The 20,736-nt window shown below is 45.0% G+C and overlaps 1 long non-coding RNA gene across 1 annotated transcript; it reads left to right on the top strand.

Annotated features, from left to right (window-relative positions):
• The first annotated feature begins 9,467 nt into the window (after window positions 1–9,467).
• LOC138260258 (uncharacterized) lies at window positions 9,468–19,384 on the top strand. The gene is made up of 2 exons (XR_011198834.1): window positions 9,468–9,554; window positions 16,332–19,384. It is a non-coding gene; the product is annotated as an uncharacterized lncRNA (long non-coding RNA).
• The last annotated feature ends 1,352 nt before the right edge of the window (window positions 19,385–20,736 follow it).

The raw sequence follows: 20,736 nt of genomic DNA, 5'->3' as shown, positions 1-20,736 counted from the left end.
GTATACTTTGTTTTAATAATGACCCCCTGTTGACCATTGACCTCAGTTAATTCTTTTTACCAAGCTTCAAGTGGGTTATTGGGTTGCCCTTCCTTTGGACCGTACAAGAAGGTAACAGCACCTCTACTAGTTTAGAGGAAATGATCCCCTTCTATACTGAGTTGTGCATTTTTCAGGTAAAGCATGAAACTGGTTTTATAGCCAAATTGCAACTGAAAACATGATAGGGACATGCCCTGAGCACAATGAGCTACTGTATTTGAAAAATAACTGTTGAAATACGTTTCTCACTCAAAACTCTTGAACCGGTCAATTGATTTCACTTCTATTTTTTCATTTGTTCAATAGTGAATGTTCTACAAAAACTGTTAAAACATTTTTTTTTTTTGCAGGATTTATCTCTCTATTTTTTTATAATAAATCCTACTATGTTACAAAGCCAAATGACAGAAGTAGGGTTTTAATGAAAAATTATATTCCAGTATCAAAGAAATGTCTTCTTGATAGTAACATATAAAAGTAAATTACATTTTGTAACTATTTCAGGAAATGAAAACCAAGTTAACTATGAAAAACTTAGTTTATCTTCCATTGTTTTACCTTTCTGCATTTGGTAAACGTTATTTTGGTGTAGAGTGATAAAATTGATTAGGTTTTAAAACTGTGTACTAATTGAAAGGGTATTATCTCCCCCCAAAAATAAAAAGTATTTTTATGAATTGAAAAAGCATCACATTCACAACCACTACTTAACCAAAGAGAAGTGCAGGGTAAATCAGCTTTTGCACAGCTAAGCTCTGCTACCTTTACACTTGCGTTTGATCAATTCATGTGATTCAGCACCTGCTGACAGTTCACTCAAAGTTATTTAAGTCTTGGAGTTGAGGTGTTTTCCCTCAAATATGTCCTGTGTGGTTGGCTACTCTGAGCCCATGCTGTTAAACAGTAAACAATGTTGAATTGATATTGTACATATCACATTTTTTCCTGTAAAAATTACACAATCTTAGCCTTCTTCAGAAATTGGCTCTTGGCTGCAACAGTCATACAGAATGCCAGGTAGAAGAAATAAATAAAAAACTGGTCCAAAAAGTGCAGGGTTACAGGGGGACACACTATTCAACAACTGGCAAGACAGATACCACCCTTCAAGCCCCAAGGTCAGTAGGAAGCAGAGTGAGAGTATTAAGCCAGTCTGCACACTGGGAATAAAAATTTGGGGAGAGGGTCTCCAGTAGTGTAAGATAGCTCAGACAAGGTAAGTACATGAAAATTTGGGATATTTATTGTTCTAAACAGAAAATTACTCTGGTATAATATAATTTCCAGGGATAGGACAAATCTATTATTAGCAGTCATAAATGGTGCAATCTCTTGCAATTTAGGAAGGCTGGAAAGGGTACAAAGGGCCAGTGGCGCTTTTGGGAAATTATTTCAAGTTCTCCAGGGAATTATTTTACTTTTTCTGGAAAACTCTGATGTGGTGTCACTCTCAGTTAGTGCATGAAAGGCTGGTAGAGCTATGCTATTGGTCAATCCCTAAGGCTTCAGCCACCCTACTAAAAGAATATGAAAACATGTGCCTGCATCGAATGCAAGCCATAGTTGTGTACACTTTAAATTTGTTTCAAAGTGTAAAGCCAACACAATATTGATGTCTATGGTATTTAGGAAACTCTCTTTCCTACCTTCAGCAACGCCATCTGCAGCATGAAGAAATATTCTTGTGCTAGCTTCCTCTTGGGTGTAGGGTTTCAGATACTCATTTGTAGTGCAGCACCTGAATAGGGACATCTTACCTCTTGCGTAACGACAACCTTCCCATGATATACTGCGGCTGCTATCTGTGTCGCCATTAGGTCAGAATGCTCTTGTTTGTTTTGATCATCTTGTACAAATGCAGCCCATTTCTTTTCCATTGTTTTTGTCCGCTCAGCTTGCCTATGAGTAATTTTAATTATTTTAGCTTGCCCACAGAACTTCTGGCCACCTGCTTTATATGCATCTAAGATTATATCTATCCAGTGCAGATGGGGTTTATTAAACTAATCTTGTATGAGGGTAATGAATGTTATGGAGTAGTCCAGAAATGTATCTGGATTGTGTGCAGTAATTATAGAGACCAATCAAATGGTCTATCTAGGATCTTCTTATCATCAGGATCATAATCTGCATCTTCCTCTTCATCTTCTGCTGGAATCAAGCTCTGAAGGTATTTAGGCCCATATTTATACTTTTTTACACAAAACTGCGCAAACTCAGTTTTGCGTCAAAAAGTATAGCGCCAGCTTGCGCCACCTGGGCACCAAATTTATGGAATCCTGCAAGCCAGAGCTCAGGTTGGGGTAGTGTCAGAAAAAAATCTTTAGCCGGGTGGGGGTGGCGGTATGGGGAAGGGGGTTTTACCTCAAAAAATGACACTAGGCTGGTTAGAGACAAAAAAAATGCCGTTAACCAGCATAGCCTCATTTCCTGACTCAAAACCATCCATACCACATGATTCCTGTCTTATGAAAGACAGGAGTCATGCCAACCACCCCAATGGCCAACACAGGGGACAAGTGTCCTCTGGGAATGGCCATTGCACCCAGTGGCATGTAGGGGGGCATTTCAGGGCCCCCAATGGAACTTAAATTTTTTTTTTAAATACTTACCTATACTTACCCTACTTACCTGGGGTGGGGTCCCCATCCTCTGGTGTCCCTCTGGTGTGGGTGGGGGTGTTTCAGGGGCTTCGGGTGGGCACCTGTGGGCTCTTTCCATGGTGTTTGATCATGAAAATGGGTCCACAGGTCCCCTAATGCCTGCTCTAACCCAGGCGTTAAAATAATGGTGCTAAGCAGACCTAGCGCCATTATTTGAGCCCACCTCCCACTCGTGCACTTTTTTTGCACAGCAGGATAGATAAGGCGCTAGGGGCTTTGAGTCATTTTTTGGATGGGAATGCCTACCTTGCATCTCATTGACGCACAGTGGTTTCACGCATCCAAAAAATGTCATTAACTCCAATATTTTGAAGATAGACGGGTCTAGCGTCAAAATATAAATACTGAGTTAAGTTTGCGCTGAATTTGCGTAAAAAATAAATGATGCAAATTCAGCGCAAACGGAGTATAAATATGGCCCTTAAGTAGGGAGAATTCCCTTTACAGTTCAATTAACCATGACCTGACAAAGATGGACGATAAATATTGTTTTAATGATATGAACAAGTTATCTGCATCTCTGTGTCAAACCCCTAAGCTGCGTACAGGTTTTGAAGAAACTGTCCTGTTGTAGAGATTTGTCTGCTTGACTAGATTTTGCTGTTAGTGATATACCGCAAAACAGGTGAAACCTGTTATGGGTGATAGCTATTTCTATGGGCTACTTACATTTTATAAGTATTTTGCTGACGCTTTCCGTGGATCTTTTATGGACTTTACTGGATTAGCTACATACTCATTTATAATCACAGCAGTACTTAAAACCAATAGGTCTTCACCTTTAGATAGATTATCAATTTTGTTTATGGCAGCTGCCGTGTTAAAGACATTATTCAGAAAGTTTTGTTACTTGCTATGTATATTTTCAGAGTTACAGTTGGTTAGTTTTTAGATGGTGTGGTTAGTCTTGCAAACTCAACCAGAATCCTGACTACCTCTTATCCACATACCATTTATCTTAGTAGAGGATCAGCATTCCTGTTAAACCTATTACACATTGCCTTTCACTAGAGCATAATTATGAGGAAATTAGGTTTATTTATGGTGTGTTTGTGCGACTCACAGCGCAATAAACTCACAAACCTGTCTTGGGTCCAGTCAGGCTGATTTGTAAAACCTTAGCTCAACCCTGCATAGCTGTTGCTTTGAGCAGTCAGGCTTTAACAAAGGAAAAAGTGAAAAGCATTTAAAAGTACCAAATCAATTGAATAAGAAAGAAATGCAACACAAGGGGAAATCCAACACCAATTTATAAAACTAGATCTTATTTTTATGAATTTTTAGACACCAAAAAGAACAAAATCTATAAGAGGGCTTCGGATATGCAAATTATTAATCAAATAAGAAATCACAGTTTTTTCACTCTAATTGCAAACAACCAATAGCAACTATTGAGGTTAGTGGTTACTTTGAAAACTTTGGAAAACATTTTGCAAAGTTGTGTTTGGTTACTCCTGGCCGCTTTCTATGACCAACTCTGCCAGAGAGCAAGCCAGGGGGACTAGTATGGCTTAGCATGACAGTTACCTTGCAGTCAAAGTCATCTCCAGTCCAGTTTGAGTCTCTGTGGGCAAATCCCCAGAGGCATCAATGAAATGCTCCTGATGCAATGAATACTGGATGCTGAAGATGCTGAGGAGGATGATATAGTTGATAGAGGTCTTTCTGGGGCCACCGCTCATTCCACGAACATGGTAGGGTGAACTGGGCCACAAAGTTGGCTGTCCCTCGAAGTCCTGGTGAAGTCCAGCCAAAAGACCAGTTGCCACTGGTCTACTGGTCTCCAGTCACAGTGAAACCAGGTTCTCCTTAAGCTCCAGCTAGTGTCCATCTTGGGCAACCAAGCTGCACTTTGACATCTCTCCCAGGTCCAAGGGGCTCGGGTGCAACTTTTGAGTGTCGGGGCTCAGTCTCCAAGGGTGCGCTTCGGCCGTCAGGTGCGACTAAGATAGCAAGTCACCTCAATCAGCTTTTGTGGCCCTGGCGCTGTAACAGGAAGTCAGCCAACTGACTCTTGGAGCTCACCTCTTCTATCTGGGGCTCAGGGGCTTTTCCTCAAGTAGGCCACCACAGACACAGTCCTCTCTTTGCTAGCCCAGGAGCAGCAGGTGCAGTCCAATCTTTGGTGCAGCCTCTCTTTGCCAGGTCCAAGGAAGAGTAGAGCAGTCCCTCTTCAGGCCTCTCTCCAGTACAGATATGATCTCGGGTCTGGGTGCCAGGGGTGCCACTGTTATGCCCTCTACTTGCCCTTGGAGGATGCAGTTACTACCAACAATTGGGCTACAAGCTCCCCTCCTGTCTGATGACAACTTCCTGCAAAGTATGACATCTAGCTATCCCAGAGTGCCTTGTGCTTCCAACTCCCAAGATGGGAGAACCCTTCTCTTGGTGTGTGGAGCTGTGGCTGCCTGGGGGCCACATGCCCACAAGAAAACTGGTTTGGCATCTGCTTTCTCCTCTCTGTCCGGGATGCCAGCCTGTCTACCAGAACAGAAGAACAGCTCCTCTCGTGTGTGTCATCATTTGCCCTTCAAAGACGCCTGCCTCTTTGAAGCTAGCCTTTTGGGCTCCCACCCTGTGTGGCTTAATGCCAGGGGGAAGTAACACCCCTTCAAGTGGCAGGCCTCTATTGTGTCCATTCCTGGGAGGCATTCACACTATACCCCGAGGGCAGAAGGCTATCTTGCAACTAGCATCTTTGAATGGTCTTGTAAGCATTGGACAACAGAGTGCCAACTTTCTAAAGTTGCCTTTTTTACTCAAATGTTACATTAAATTTGACTTGGGTGGGGGCGTGGCCTACCTGAAGTCAAGGTGGCTGCACAACCCAAGTGCTTAAGTGATCGAGTCCTCTGCATCTTCAGACTGATGGCAAAGGATCAGGCTGTCTAGTTTGCAACTAAGTCCTGGGTGTTCGCAACCTGAGCTGGGCTGTCTACTGAGCAGCGGCTGTGAAGCGCCTGGCATTCATCTGTGGCCTTTGCGAGTAAGGAGTGGTGAACCTGCGGCAAGGTCAACAAAATGGCGGCTGAGATCTAAGTGCCACGGTTGTCGTCTTTTGGCTGGTGTAACTCGGAACCTTGGAGCCCTGTTCCTACCTACGACTTTTGAAGTGCTGTAGCGTAGCAGTCGGGAGGCTTGATCACACTCTGAAGTGGCCTGAAAACCAGCGCTGTGTGCGCCCTGACAAATTGGCAGCCACGGAGTGAAGGCTGAGGTGGCCTCTCGGCTGCAGCTTTAAGCTATGTGCAGAGGACTTGGTCTTACTGTGGAGCTGATTTGGCGGCACTGGAATGGATGGTGGCTGACTCGGGCCATGGGCATCCAGAGGAACGCCGGTGATAAAAGTGGCTGGGTGTTCAAAGGCGCGACTAGCGGCGCCTGTCTGGGCCTAGTGGTGATCAGGGTGCCCTAGCTTCAATCCTGTGATGCAAGAGAGGAGGCCTCATCTAAATGCCTGGTATGCTTGCTGAATCCTTTTATCAGACAGTGCAGTTGTGGTGCAGGTGTCCAGGAGTCTGAGGAGTGTGTAGAGTATCTGGTCCTCGGTGCCTGGTGGTGCAGATAACAACATTGGCATATGATCACTATGAAGAACCCAGGGGGAAGGAACGGTTGCTGAGGTGTACCAGCCATACTACTGAACAGGGACTCTGCAGCATTATGAGCCATGAGGAAAACCACTGATTCCAGGCTGTCTAAACTGCAGTTCGAGGGCAGCAAGGCACACAAGCAGATGGAGGCTGAATGACCCCTTCTCGGAGATGACCCCTGAATCAGACTCCCTAGAGGTCACTGCAATCGACCAATTTCAGGATGGACACGGCTACTGCTAAGTTGGAGAAGCAAGGTTATCTTACAGAAGCAGAGCATCCTGCTGTCGAGGAGTCACAGCAGATGGATAAAGAGAAGCTCCACCCCATGGATCAAGCACTGAAAGTGGTTAAAGTGGTTAAGGCAAAAAATGAGGCTCTAGGGGCCAGATCCAGGTGCAACAACATGCACATTCCGGGGCTAGCAGAATAGACTAACACAAGGAAAATGGAGACCTTTATGGAAAATGGACCTACCACTCTATTCGAAGTGGACACTTTCTCTAAGATGTTTCTTGTTGATGCGGGAGCCCAGACCTTGTGAGGTTTCCGGGGACCCCATTGACTCACATATAATGGATTGCCATTGAGCACTGCACAATGCTTAACTGTCTTCCCGGTCTGATAGGGTACTAACTCAGGAGTACCTTAATTAGTTACTGCTTGATATTGTGACGAGTCATCAAATTTGACATTTATGATGTGGAGGCCATCATGGCTAAAACCTCAGGATTTGGCCGTCCTCTGTAAAGTCCAGTGTGGGAAACTTTATCACATTGATCTGTTGAATATTTGTTGGTTAATTTGTGGGGGGATGCAATTCGTCAGCAATGTTTGGGAACTTGCATGGGTGAGGGGAGAGGGTACTTGGGAAATCAGTACTGCAATGTTTGAGTTTGCCCTGGTAAATTGGCGCAGGCAGCTGGAGGACTTACATTCTATGCATGATGCACTACTCATGGTAGCGTGGCATACTTTTTTCATACCTGAAGATGCAGCGAATATTAATCAGCTGGGGTGAACCTACTCCTTTCCCAGTTGGAATGTGCGGGGTCTCAGTAATCATTAAAAAACATAGACAAAATGCTTCCTTCTTACAGAGACATGATATTGATATAGTTTTCTTACAGGAAACGCACTTGACACCTGGCCAGAATCCCAGTTTACTTCCGAAATGGGCAGCACTGAGATATACAGCATCCTATTTCTCCTGTGCCAGAGGGGTTGTTATTCTTATTAAGCAAGGCACACCGGTTACACACAGCAGCATATCTTGAGAGGAGATTTATAATTTAGAATTCTGTGGGGATTTCCGGCAGCGCATTCTTTGGCTCTTGTGAACACTTATGGTCCTAATACCGATGAACCAGAATTTTACCGACGCCTCTGGGCCCTGGTGCACATGGAGCATGTTGGATCCATAACCTGGGAAGGGCATGGTGATTTCAATACGACTCTTGATTTGCACTTGGACAGACTGCACTCCCTAGTGTGAGCTCAGGTGGACTCTGCTCAGGTGCTTCAACACATGCTTGAAGACGGATGTATGAGGGATGTCTGAAGTCTTAGAAATCCTGATCTCCAGCAGGGCATATTCTACTCTGCGGTCCATAACATGTAGTCGAGGTTAGATAACTGGCTAGTGACAACTGATGTTAGCACCTGGACTATGGATGTGGGGCACTTAGCTTGCACATTATCTGACCACTCACCAATCTTGCTGCACTTTCTGCTTCCGGGGCGTCCTTAGACTACCCACCTGTGGTGACTCCCGACAAATGCACTGCTGAGCAGTGTTTTGAAAGGAACTTCGAACAGTGATAGACCGCTATTTTCATGACAACGAGGCGTCGGTGGTCACATTGTGGAATCACGTTCTCCTGGATCCATTTGGACCTAGTAGACCCTGTGATACACAATGAAAATACAGGCCTGTTTCTGTTGAACACATTTTAATGTTGAATTAACTAGGCCTTGAAGAAATGTCTATTGTGCTTGAAACGCATTATGTTGCAAGGCTTGCTAAACTGATGGCCATCATGAGACACCACCGCATGCTAGCTTGCGAAATCCTCACTGCTAAAAGTACTAACGTATGCACTTATGGTTCCTCTTTCTCCACATATAGATGTATCACAAGACATTTGATTCAGAGGACATTGTGCAAGCTTCCTGTCCATGATTCTAACCCTTATATGGAACATCACGTGTGCTATATAGAAACATTTAATCATACGACATTATCAAGAACCAATGAAAATGTATTCAAATGTCTGCGGTTTAATGCTATAAAAGATCATGCATTACTTCTTTGGGCAGACTGTTCGAGCTGGATTTTGCTCGCTCAAGTCTCCGTGTACACGTATTTCTTATTGTGTCTTATTAGTTCTTATTAAAAGTAATCTAAAGAAGAGCGGCTGGTCTCGGTTTGTTTCCTGAATTGTCTGGATCTGGAATACTCTGACTGGGCTTCGATAACTTGGCTTCGACATCTGGTGGAGAATTGCGATCGGATCTACTATCTCACAGGCTCAGCTCCTGCCTCTCTGCGGAGGGGGGGCTACGGCGTCTTGGGCTGGTCGGGTCCCCTCCGGGGCAGGGTGTTGGTGCTGTCGTGAGTATCTGTCATTTCCTCGGTCCCGTCTGTTTATATTTTAAGTTTTGTTTCCCTCTTCTTCTCTCTCTCTCCCTCTGTTCGCAGAGGGTGTTGTATAGGGGGGAGGTGGCGGGGGGATTTATGTTTGCACTTCTACATGGAGTTGTGGATAATTGTACTATATGCTATTCCTATTAGCCTGCTGTTCTTTCTTGTTATGTTTGTTCTTTGTTTACGGTGGCATGCGGATGTTCCTGTCCCCATTATTCCAGACTCTTCTATAGTACCTCGTTCAGACATTCAGATGATGGCCTTCAGATGGCCGCGTGCTGGAGTTTTGTGTTGATATTATCGTTTCTGTCTTATTGCGCCATTTCCTTCCCTCTTTTGTTCTCACTGCTAAGGAATTCATGGTTCGGTAGTTGCTGTAAATATTATAAAAGGGTTTCTGATTACCCAGCGACGCTACATGTGTGAGGCTGTTAGTGGTATGGTCTCGGTACACAGTGGACGGCGCTGTGTGGCCACAGCTCCCAACCGGAAAGGGTTGGGGCAGCATTTCCCAGCCAGAGGGGCTGGGGAGGGATACTTTGGCCAGAGGGGGTGGTGATTGTCCACCCCAGCAGGAAGGGCAGGTTGTGCCCGGTGATTGATCGAGTGGTAGGTGTCCACTCCAGTGGAGCAGGCAAGGCAGGCAGTGCCGTGCTCTCGCATATTTATTTATTTGTTTTCTCTCTCTCTATGCGCTGATAACGTTGCGGTGTTGTGCTCTGTGGGGGCGTTGTATTGCATTTTTCCTTCCTTTTTTCTGCTCTTTCTCTCTCTCTCTCCGGCTGGTTAGATGGAGAGATGGAGGGGGTGATTGAATTCTGTGTTGAGATAGTGGAGAGAATGTAGTGAGGAAGGGGATGTGTATTAACTGACTGACTCAAGTTGCGGTTGTACCAGAACTCAGGAGCATTACGCCCGCCAGTACTGTTACAGTGACTGATTACTACGACTGACAGGGTCTGCCTGCGCACCACACTCTACGGTCACCACGCACCAGCACCAGCACAAAGGGTGGGAGGCATGAGCATCAAGTAGGGCAAGCACCTGTTTTTGTTATATTGTTATCGTATTGTCCTATATGTGATTCAGTGCACTGTTCACCATTATTGCATTACCTGTGTGACACCCGCCACGGATCTGGTCCGGGTTCTAATCCCATACAGCCGCACCCTGTCTCAGGGCAGGAAAGCAAGGGTTTGGGATCTTTGCCTTTCTCTCTTGACTTTCCTGTCATCTTTTATTCGCTAAAAGGACGCCAGTGTACGCCGTCACCAGCACCTTGGCACTGTTTTTTCTTCATTCCAACTTGTGCATGCTTGAGGTGAACAAGGCTGCGTGTACTGTTGTGTGATTGCAGACAAACTCTCCGCTTCACTAATAACAAATGCGGTTGGCAGTACTGATTTGAGTGCAGGTTTTCCTCATGTGTCATTTGATATGAGCGGCAGAAATAAGCCGACTCCCTGGTGTTTCCTGGTGTGACCGAACTGTTTACGTGAAGTGTTAAGGGAAAGCAGTGACCTTTTATTTAGCTATGGGGAACCCCTTTAGCAAGGAACATTTGGACACACACCAAATAACACCCCCTAAGGATAGTCCTTCCTACCAAGTAGCCGTTAAGCAAGGACTACATGCATTAATGTTTCTTGACAAATGGCACAGGCTGACGGAAAAACGACCCGACTTACAGTTTCCAAGTAATGGCACATATGACATGAACAAGTTGTCATACTTGAGACAAATGCTGATTCTAAGGGGACGTAAGACTCGTAACCTGGAATGGGACAGTTTCTATTCCTGGGACTATTGCCTACGAGACCTCCGTCACACAAACGACATAAAAGCTAAAGTGTGCAAGGAATTGGTGGTGTTGAAAGACGGATTTTATTGTGAAAGACAGAGAAATGAGAAAAGGGAGGAGCGGAGGGATAAAATGCTCGATATGGTAGGAACATTCCCATGTCTTCCTGTGGTAGGTGCACCATCACAGGAACACAGTATGCAGGGAACAACAAAGGAAGAGACCGAGGACGCACTCATAGAAGACATACTGATGGGGAGGTTAGGTAATGAGAAGAAAACAGTGAGTTCGGAGGGAAAAGTGCACGTTGAGCACTTAGCGACAGGTACGGAGCCTCCTGAGCTATCTCTGGCTCAGAAAACTGCAGCCCAAGAGCTCGCACATGGTTTAATAAAAGAGGAACTCACAAAAATGAACCTTGACCGAGTGAAAGACTTTCAAATGCTGCAGGAAGTCAGAGAGGAAGTGGCCCACATTGCTCAGAAAACGGACAAGGAAAGTGACAGTTTGTTGGCACAGGCTACAAAGAAAGGAAATGGACCAAAATTGCTGAATACACATTGGAAACAGCAGTTCCAAGACGCGTCCAGGGACATTAGTGAAGGGATAAAGGGATTACATGAGCTGATATGGGAAATATGTATTTTCACACACCACACGAAGCATAACATTGATATTTTGACGAGGTTTTTAGACGGAAGTCTATTTGAAAAGAGGAACAGCCTCACAGCAACACAATTGAAAGGAAATTCACCATACGGTACACCGAGTGCTTCTCCCAGCACACTAAGAAAGACTAAGTTCCTGAAATCAGACAGAAAAAATTGTCGTGCCATACTCACAGATCTCATTGATAAAAGACAGATATTTGCGGAAGTAGAAAGAGATAACAATAGGGAATACAGAGAGGAACTTCTAGCCATGGCGCGATCAGAACTGATGGCCCTAGGCCCTGAGATACACCAGATATATGCTCACTACACTAACAGCACAAATCCCCTGCCAACAGAATACAGTTGGGACACTTCTCAAATGAGTTTCACAGATGCAGACGTGCCATCCTGGAGTAATGACAAATTGTCTGAAAAACTGGAATACGCTATATTAAAATTACAGAAATGGAAAGAATTGAAAGAAGGGTTAAAAGCAGCTCAGGTTCTGCAGAGCCTAGAGAAAAATAAGGAAGGGACAGAACAGGCACAGACGAAGATGATGCCTCTGAGAGAGGTACCTTCGTCCTCCCTAGGGGAGGATGGCCATACCCCAACATATGTCTATGTACCTTGGCATAGAGCTGACCTGTTTTCCTTCACCAAAGACTTCCCAAAATTACGCGATGAGCCACACAAATGGTACACAGAATTGAATAGAATAGTGGCAATGGGAGAAATGTTGTGGAAGGATTTGAACATGTTATTCAGTATAATAATACCACAAGATTTATGGGAGGATTGTAAGAAGGTGGTAGGATGGCCGGCAGAGGAACCAGTGAGGGGAAAAGGGGGGGCACCGGGACAAGAGGTAGAGACCGCAAGAGACAAGGTGATGAAATACATACGAGAAAAAGTACCAGAGGAAAAGGTTGATTGGTCTAAAATAATACATACAAAACAAGAGAAGAATGAGAGTGTGACAAGTTATTATGACCGCCTTCTACAGGTCTACCAGCAGAGTAGTGGAATGAGGAACCCATTGGGTGAGGCGATGCCTGCGTTTGTGACCAACTTTGTATATGGATTACAACAGCCTATACAAACTCATTTACAAACGTCTTTTGTGTGTTGGCAACAAGAACCCATTGACAAAGTGTTAGCAGCAGCCAGGTATTGCGCAGACTATCAAACAAATATCCAAAGGGCAGATGATGAGAAATTGAAAAAGGATAAGGTCAAATTAATGGTGGCACAAGAACGATTTTACAATAATAATCAAAGCAGGGGCAGGGGCAGGGGAAGGGGCAGGGGCAGAGGACAGGGTGAACGGGTAACTTTCACGCCCCCGCCAGGCACCACCTGTTTCCACTGTAACCAACAGGGACACTGGAAGGCAGATTGCCCTTTTTTAGCCAGGGGACAAAGAAGTAGAGGTCAGCAGAGACAACAACAGGGCAGTATACGATACGGAACACAACAGTTACTACCCCCACCTTATACAAACAATGCATATGATGCTGCCACAGTAGATGACCCGGTTTGTGCGGGGTGGGGTACATATCAAGACATACCACAGGCACCTCAGGGGGGACATGGATTTCCATACCCACCTCCTGTGGAGACACATTTCACAGGCCCAGTACTGTCGGTTGATCAAGAAGGTCCATATGTAGATGGGACAGTGCTAAGCAAAACTGTGCCTTTTTTAGTTGACACTGGGGCCACTATGTCAATGCTAAAGGCCTCTGATGTACCCAACGCACCATTATCAGCAACTCAAATAACAGCCGTAGGCTTGACAGGACAACCTATGAATGAATACTTAACACAACCATTGAAATTCAAAGTAGGCCCTATTACTGTAAATCATCAATTTATTTTTGGGAGACACTGTCCAGTAAATTTGCTAGGAAGGGATCTCCTATGTAAGTTACAGTGCACCATCAGCTGCTCACCTGAAGGGATCTTCCTGGAAAGCAAGGAGAATGGGATAGCATTACAGGCTTTCATGGGATGTGACCCCAGAGGTAAGGGACAAGAACAAAGTCTCCCACAAGAATTACAAGACTCGGTCCCTAGTGAAGTGTGGGCAAAGGGGCCAAATGATGTGGGAAGAATATTAGATTGCCCCCCAGTGCGAGTGACACTGCGCCCTGGAGCCCGTCTACCACAGGTGCCACAATACAAAATAGCCAAAGAGGGAGAGGAGGGGATAGCTCCAGTAATAGAAGAGCTTTTAAAGAAGGGAGTACTGCGGGAGGTACGACACAGCCCATGCAACACTCCTATTCTCCCCGTGAAAAAGGCAGCGAAAGGACCAGATGGGTCCCCGGTATACCGATTTACTCAAGATCTTAGGGAACTGAACAAGGCAGTTATACCATCATTCCCTGTGGTTCCCAACCCAGCCACCATCATATCAAACATTCCCAGTACATCTTCGCATTTCACAGTCCTAGATCTCAGTAATGCTTTTTTCTCAGTGCCTCTTCATAGGGAGTCTCAGGGTCTATTCTGTTTTACGTACAAAAATAGAAAAATGACATATACATGTCTCCCTCAGGGGTTTGTGGACAGTCCAACATTATTCTCAGACGCCTTAAGAGCAGACTTGGCATCATTGCACTTTGCAGGAGGATCAACTTTGATACAATACATTGATGATTTGTTGCTAGCCTCACCATCACGGGAAGCGTGTGTTCAGGACACCGTGGCCCTACTCTGTCACCTTGCCATAAAAGGACATAAGGTCTCCCCAAAGAAGTTGCAGTTCTGCCAATCAAAGGTGAAGTACCTAGGGCACGAACTGTCACCAGGGTCCAGGAGATTGCTACCAGATAGGATAGCAACAATAACTCAGCACCCCAGGCCACAAACACAGAAGGAGGTGAGGGCTTTCCTTGGGGTGGCAGGTTACTGCAGGCATTGGATACCGAATTTCTCCCTGATTGCACGACCACTTTTGAATTTAACACACAAGGATGTGCCAGACAAAGTACCATGGTCAGAAAGCTGTGAAGAGGCTTTTCAGAAATTGAAGTTAGCATTGTGTGCAGCACCAGCATTAGGCCTCCCAGATTACACCAAAGATTTCCATTTATTTTGCCATGAAAAAGGTGGTTGCTCCTTAGGGGTTTTGGCACAAAAACACGGCACCTTCTACCGCCCAGTGGCTTACTATTCGGCTACCCTGGACCCAGTAGCAGCAGGTCTTCCCCCATGTCTGAAGGCAGTGGCAGCAGCCGCTTTAGCAGTGGAACAATCAGAAAACATTGTCCTGGCTCACACTTTGGTGTTACATGTCCCACACGCAATTGACACATTACTAACTACCACCAAGACCCAGCACCTGACGAATGCTCGCCTCTCACGCTATGAGTTGACACTATTGGCACCACATATAAGGATAAAGAGATGCACAACATTGAATCCCTCCTGCCTGTTGCCTACCGAAATGGATCACGATGATCCCACTATAGATAATTCTTTCCACGATTGTATTATGGCAGTCGACACACACACCAAGGTGAGGCCAGATCTCAGAGACACCCCATTCCCTGAGGCAGAGGGTGATTTGTTTGTGGATGGTTCATGCATTAGGGACCACACAGGGATGCTACAAGCAGCCTATGCTGTGGGGACGGCCACAAGATTACTTGAAGGAGGAAGGCTACCAAAGATTAAAAGTGCCCAGGCAGCAGAATTAGTAGCACTAATCAGAGCATGCACATTGGCAGCGGGAAAGACAACGAATATTTACACAGACAGCCAATATGCTTTTGGGGTCACTCATGATTTCGGTCAACTGTGGGCAATGAGGGGATTTCTCACTTCAGCAGGCCAACACATACAACATGCTTCATTGATTGTTGCCTTGTTGCAAGCTCTACTATTGCCCAGAAAAATTGCAATTGTAAAATGTGCAGCCCACACTTCTGCTAAGGACTATGTTTCTGTGGGAAATGCTTTTGTTGACAAAGAGGCACGAAGAATAGCCCTCAGTGGGTGTGAGTATGTAATGGTCCAGGTTAAACCCACCACAATAGCTAAAGAGGAAAGTACATATTTTGATCCAAAATGTGTTCAACAGCAGGCTGACGGGTCAGAACTAACAGATTGGGAAAAGGGTGGTTGCAAGACAGACGGGGAGGGTGTGTGGGTGGGACCCAACGGTAAAATATGCCTACCATCCACATTACTGCCCTCTATGGCACGCCTTTTCCATGGCCCCTCACATGTGGGTAGGGATGGAATGATACGACTGTTTTCACAATATTGGTTTAATACCAAATTTCGGCAACATGCAGAACATTTATGTAAGAGATGCACAGTTTGTGCACAGTACAACACGGGAAAAGGTACACCAACCGCTTCGGGCCATTTCCCACCGCCACATGGACCCTTTGAGAGCCTCCAAATGGATTTCATTGAGATGCCCCCGGTATACAAGCTAAAATATGTTTTGGTAATCGTTTGTATGTTCAGCAAATGGACTGAGGCATACCCCACCAGGAACTGTGATGCACAAACTGTGGCTAAGTGCCTTTTAAAAGAGTTAATACCACGTTTTGGGGTGCCGACTCTTTTAAGTTCAGACAATGGACCAGGATTCATTTCACATGTTATTCAGGGCCTTTGCAAAGGGCTGGGAATAACACAAAAGTTGCATTGCGCATACCATCCACCTGCAGCAGGGGCAGTAGAGAGAAAAAATGGGGTGTTGAAAAACAGAATAGGGAAGATATGCGCAGTGACTGAACTATCTTGGATTGATGCATTACCATTAGCGCTCCTTGCTATGAGAAGTACCCCTGATAGAGTCACAAAACTAAGTCCCCATGAGGTGCTATTTGGGCGCCCCATGAATATTCCAGGCCACATGTCAGTTGCCCCATTGGCAATAACAGATGATCTTTTGTTACAATATTGCAGGAAGATAACAGAGACGTTACGCTGTCTTCACCGCCAGGTACTGCAGGCCCTGCCAGAAGGAGGAACGCCACCTGAACACGGACTACTGCCTGGCAACTGGGTTTGGGTCAAGGCCCACACTAGGCGTCATTGCCTTCAACCACGATGGAAAGGGCCTTACCAAGTCCTACTGACAACAGCCACAGCGGTCAAGTGTGAGGGTCTCAAATACTGGATCCACAGGTCACACACCAAGAGAGCAATTGAACCGGAGGTCATCCAGCCACCACCTGCGGTACCCATAAAGGTCACACCTGCACCGCAGGGGTACAACCTTCGATCAACGAAAAACACCAAACAAAACACCAAACAACACTGATAGGGCTGCTCGTGCTGCACTCCTACAGGAGTCAGGAGGTGCAAGCGGGTCCTGCGGAGAGACTACAGGGCTGCTCGTGCTGCACTCCTACAGGAGTCAGGAGGTGCAAGCGGGTCCTGCGGAGAGACTACAGGGCTGCTCGTGCTGCTCTCCTACAGGAGTCAGGAGACGCAAGCGGGTCCATCAAAGAATTCTTAATAAACTGCTCGTGCTGTACACCTCAGGAGAGGGATGGGGGCAATCGGGTCTCACCTGAATATCTACGTATATCATACAAGTGGGTTCAAGTGCTAGTAACCTCTGACACCACTCTGTGACATGCCAACAAGAAGATACAGAGAATAAGAGATTAACAGACAAGAACTAAACAAGTGCAAGCTGTGACACTTGAAATAGAATAATGCCTAGAAGAAGAAGAAAAGAGAAAAAGTGGCCTATGGTACTAACTGCCATATGTACCCCTGTTCCAGCAATAATTATCACTATAATACTTATTATATATCATGAAGAAATACAAATCCCATATCTGGACCAAGAACATTATATAAATAACAGTGTAAACAAAATAGGGATTACCAATGCAGTAGAACAAGAAGAAGGGGAGAACTCTAGTGTGGTAGAAAGGGAGGGGAACAGGACACAGTGGATAAAATATTCCAAATGGGAGGAAGATGGGAAAAATTACAGGGATAATGCATTTGTGCAAATGGTGAAATTTTATAAGGAATTGGCAAATGTGTCTGATTGCTATATTTGTACACATATACCCACCTCTGCCCAGGGAAGGACAGATTACGCCCAGATTCCTCTTCCTCAGTATGCTTCATGTCACATACTAAACAGCATGTTTGCAAAGGAAGTAAATGGGACTATAAAGAGAAGGCCACCTAAAAGGAAGAGGAAGGTTGGAAAAGGGAGATTAAAAGAGGGAAACAGTGGGGAAGGAAGAGAAAGTAAAGGAGGAGGTAGGATGGGTGTGTGTGGACAACTTGTACCGGAAAAAGGTGAAGCAGAGCTACTGGAAGCATTTAACATAGGAAGAGATGAGGGTTATGTACAGGGGGAGAAGAACTTAGAAATATCACAAATATCCCTTTCTATACATAAGGAGAAGAAGGGGTCATGGTGTTTTCGATACCTCAAAGGCAGCATCCCAAGACCAAATACATTTTATGATAAGGTGTGTCGAATGGTTACACCAGTAATGAAATGCCCTAACATACACCTCCCCAACCATAATAAGAGCAGCATAAAAGTAGGAGAAAGCACCTGCTCCAAATACTCTGATTTGGATAACATACGGAAGGGCCCAGAAGGTTTGTCTATAGGTCTCTCAGCTCCAAGGGGAATATACATAGTATGCGGGACATCTGCATATTTTAGACTGCCTGCAGGGTGGCAGGGCTCCTGCTACCTGGCGTTCGTACTACCCCGAATGTTGCATATAACAAATTTGACCAATGCAACACAAAAGGCACCGGGTAGGGTACGAAGAAGAAGGGCACCTACTTGGTTGGATAGGTTCATAGCAGTGGAAGGAATAGTTGTGATGCCATTAGGAATAGCGCATTCAGAATATCAAATACACATATTGGCAGTATTGGTAGAAACATTAGCAAGTTCTACTGCAGCAGCTTTAGGTAACATTACTGAAGAACTTACAGACCTAAGAGCTGTTGTAATACAGAACAGACTTGCATTAGACATCATTTTAGCAAGAGCCGGTGGTGTATGTAACGTGATCCATCAGGAATGCTGTGTTTTAATACCAGACAACAGTGGGAATGTGAGGATGGCAATAGGGAAAATAGAGGTGGTAGAAGAAGGAGCAAGGAAAGTGACGGATGTGACGGAAATAGGAGGAATACTAAAGGACATCGCAGCATGGTTCCGTGGTTGGGGATCCTGGCTGATAGAAGTACTGGTGGTGGGAATAGTAGGATTTATAACATTATGTGTGTTGATAAGGGTGTGTCCTTCCTGTTTGAACATGTTAATGAAGAAAATGTGTCATAAGGACACTGAGCACCATCATAAGAGAAGGCATGAGGATGAGACCAGGGAAAATGATGATATTGAAATGACACCTGTCCATCAGGATGATTAAACGGTCAATGAGTGTTTTCATTGGGTATCAGAGGGCGGAATGTGGAATCACGTTCTCCTGGATCCATTTGGACCTAGTAGACCCTGTGATACACAATGAAAATACAGGCCTGTTTCTGTTGAACACATTTTAATGTTGAATTAACTAGGCCTTGAAGAAATGTCTATTGTGCTTGAAACGCATTATGTTGCAAGGCTTGCTAAACTGATGGCCATCATGAGACACCACCGCATGCTAGCTTGCGAAATCCTCACTGCTAAAAGTACTAACGTATGCACTTATGGTTCCTCTTTCTCCACATATAGATGTATCACAAGACATTTGATTCAGAGGACATTGTGCAAGCTTCCTGTCCATGATTCTAACCCTTATATGGAACATCACGTGTGCTATATAGAAACATTTAATCATACGACATTATCAAGAACCAATGAAAATGTATTCAAATGTCTGCGGTTTAATGCTATAAAAGATCATGCATTACTTCTTTGGGCAGACTGTTCGAGCTGGATTTTGCTCGCTCAAGTCTCCGTGTACACGTATTTCTTATTGTGTCTTATTAGTTCTTATTAAAAGTAATCTAAAGAAGAGCGGCTGGTCTCGGTTTGTTTCCTGAATTGTCTGGATCTGGAATACTCTGACTGGGCTTCGATAACTTGGCTTCGACAACATATTCCTCCCTGTGGCAGGCCTTCAAGGTGGCGCTCAGAGGGGAATGTATCCCAAAGCAGCCCGGGGTGCTGCGGACATTGCTCTCTCAAGTGGCCAAGTTAGAAGCTGACATCAAACAGTTAGAAAGCAGACTGGTTAGTTATTCCACCCTAGATCTCCGGGAAGCGTTACGTGACAAGATTTTGGAATACAATGATACTGCGAAAAGGGAGACTCGTTACTTAGGGAAATAAGCATGAGCACACACTATGAGGGTGGTAGACCGGCAAAGGCCCTAGCCCAAGCAATAAGGAAACCATGGGTGGCAGCTGCAGTATCACAAATTCGCAATTCGGAGGAGGAGTTGCAGTATACTCTGGATGACATTGGAAAGGCGTTTGTAAATAGTTTTATGACATTGTATGCTTCACATACGCAACATGACACCAATAGTATCACGAAGCATCTAGACAAAGTCATGCTGGCCTGGCTGAGTGATGCTCAGAGGCACTTTGTAGCATGTCCCATAAGCATGGGGGAAATTGTTGATGCCATTAACAAGCTGCCTAATGGAAAGGCACTGGGCTCAGATGGGCTTCCAGCTGAGCTTTATAAAATGTATATCGATCTGCTGGCGCCCAGTCTGCATGCAGCGTATGTGGAAGCGTTTGAGAAGGTGAAGTTACCAGATTCTGTGAGGGAGGCGATCATAATCACGCTCCTTAAACCCAACAAGACTGACACTGACTGTGACTCTTATCAGCCAATATCACTAATAAACTGCAATAGTAAAATCTTAGCAAAAATCCCGGCAAACTGGATTGCGCTGCTCCTGTCCAACCTGGTTTTGCCTGTCCAAGCAGGATTTGTACCAGGTAGATCAACGCCCCATAATCTCCATATGCTATTCACCCTATTGAATCAAGTCAATCTGGATACAGAGGCTGCTGAGATCTTCCTTGATACCACAAAGGTATTTGATTCCCTCAAGTGGGATTTTCTGTTCACTACACTCGATTCGATGGGTATTCTCTGCTACTTTGTGCAGCTAGTTCAATTGCTCTATACCAAGCCAATTTCCAGATTGTATTTGAATGGACAGGTCTCGGCGCCTGTTGAGGTGCATTGGGGAACCCAGTAGGGGTGTCCCCTATCTTGTACTCTTTTTGCAATATAGCTGGAGCCCCTTGCAGCTATATTACATCAAAAAATACAGTGACTATTCCCTGCGATTAAGGGGTAGACCCCATTTAATTTCATTCAACGCAGATGACATTACACTGTATGTC

This window comes from Pleurodeles waltl, chromosome 9 (assembly GCF_031143425.1).
Source record: "Pleurodeles waltl isolate 20211129_DDA chromosome 9, aPleWal1.hap1.20221129, whole genome shotgun sequence".
Classification (NCBI taxonomy): domain Eukaryota; kingdom Metazoa; phylum Chordata; class Amphibia; order Caudata; family Salamandridae; genus Pleurodeles; species Pleurodeles waltl.
The sequence above is the reverse complement of the archived record's forward strand: the minus strand, read 5'-3'. Positions and strand labels throughout refer to the sequence as shown.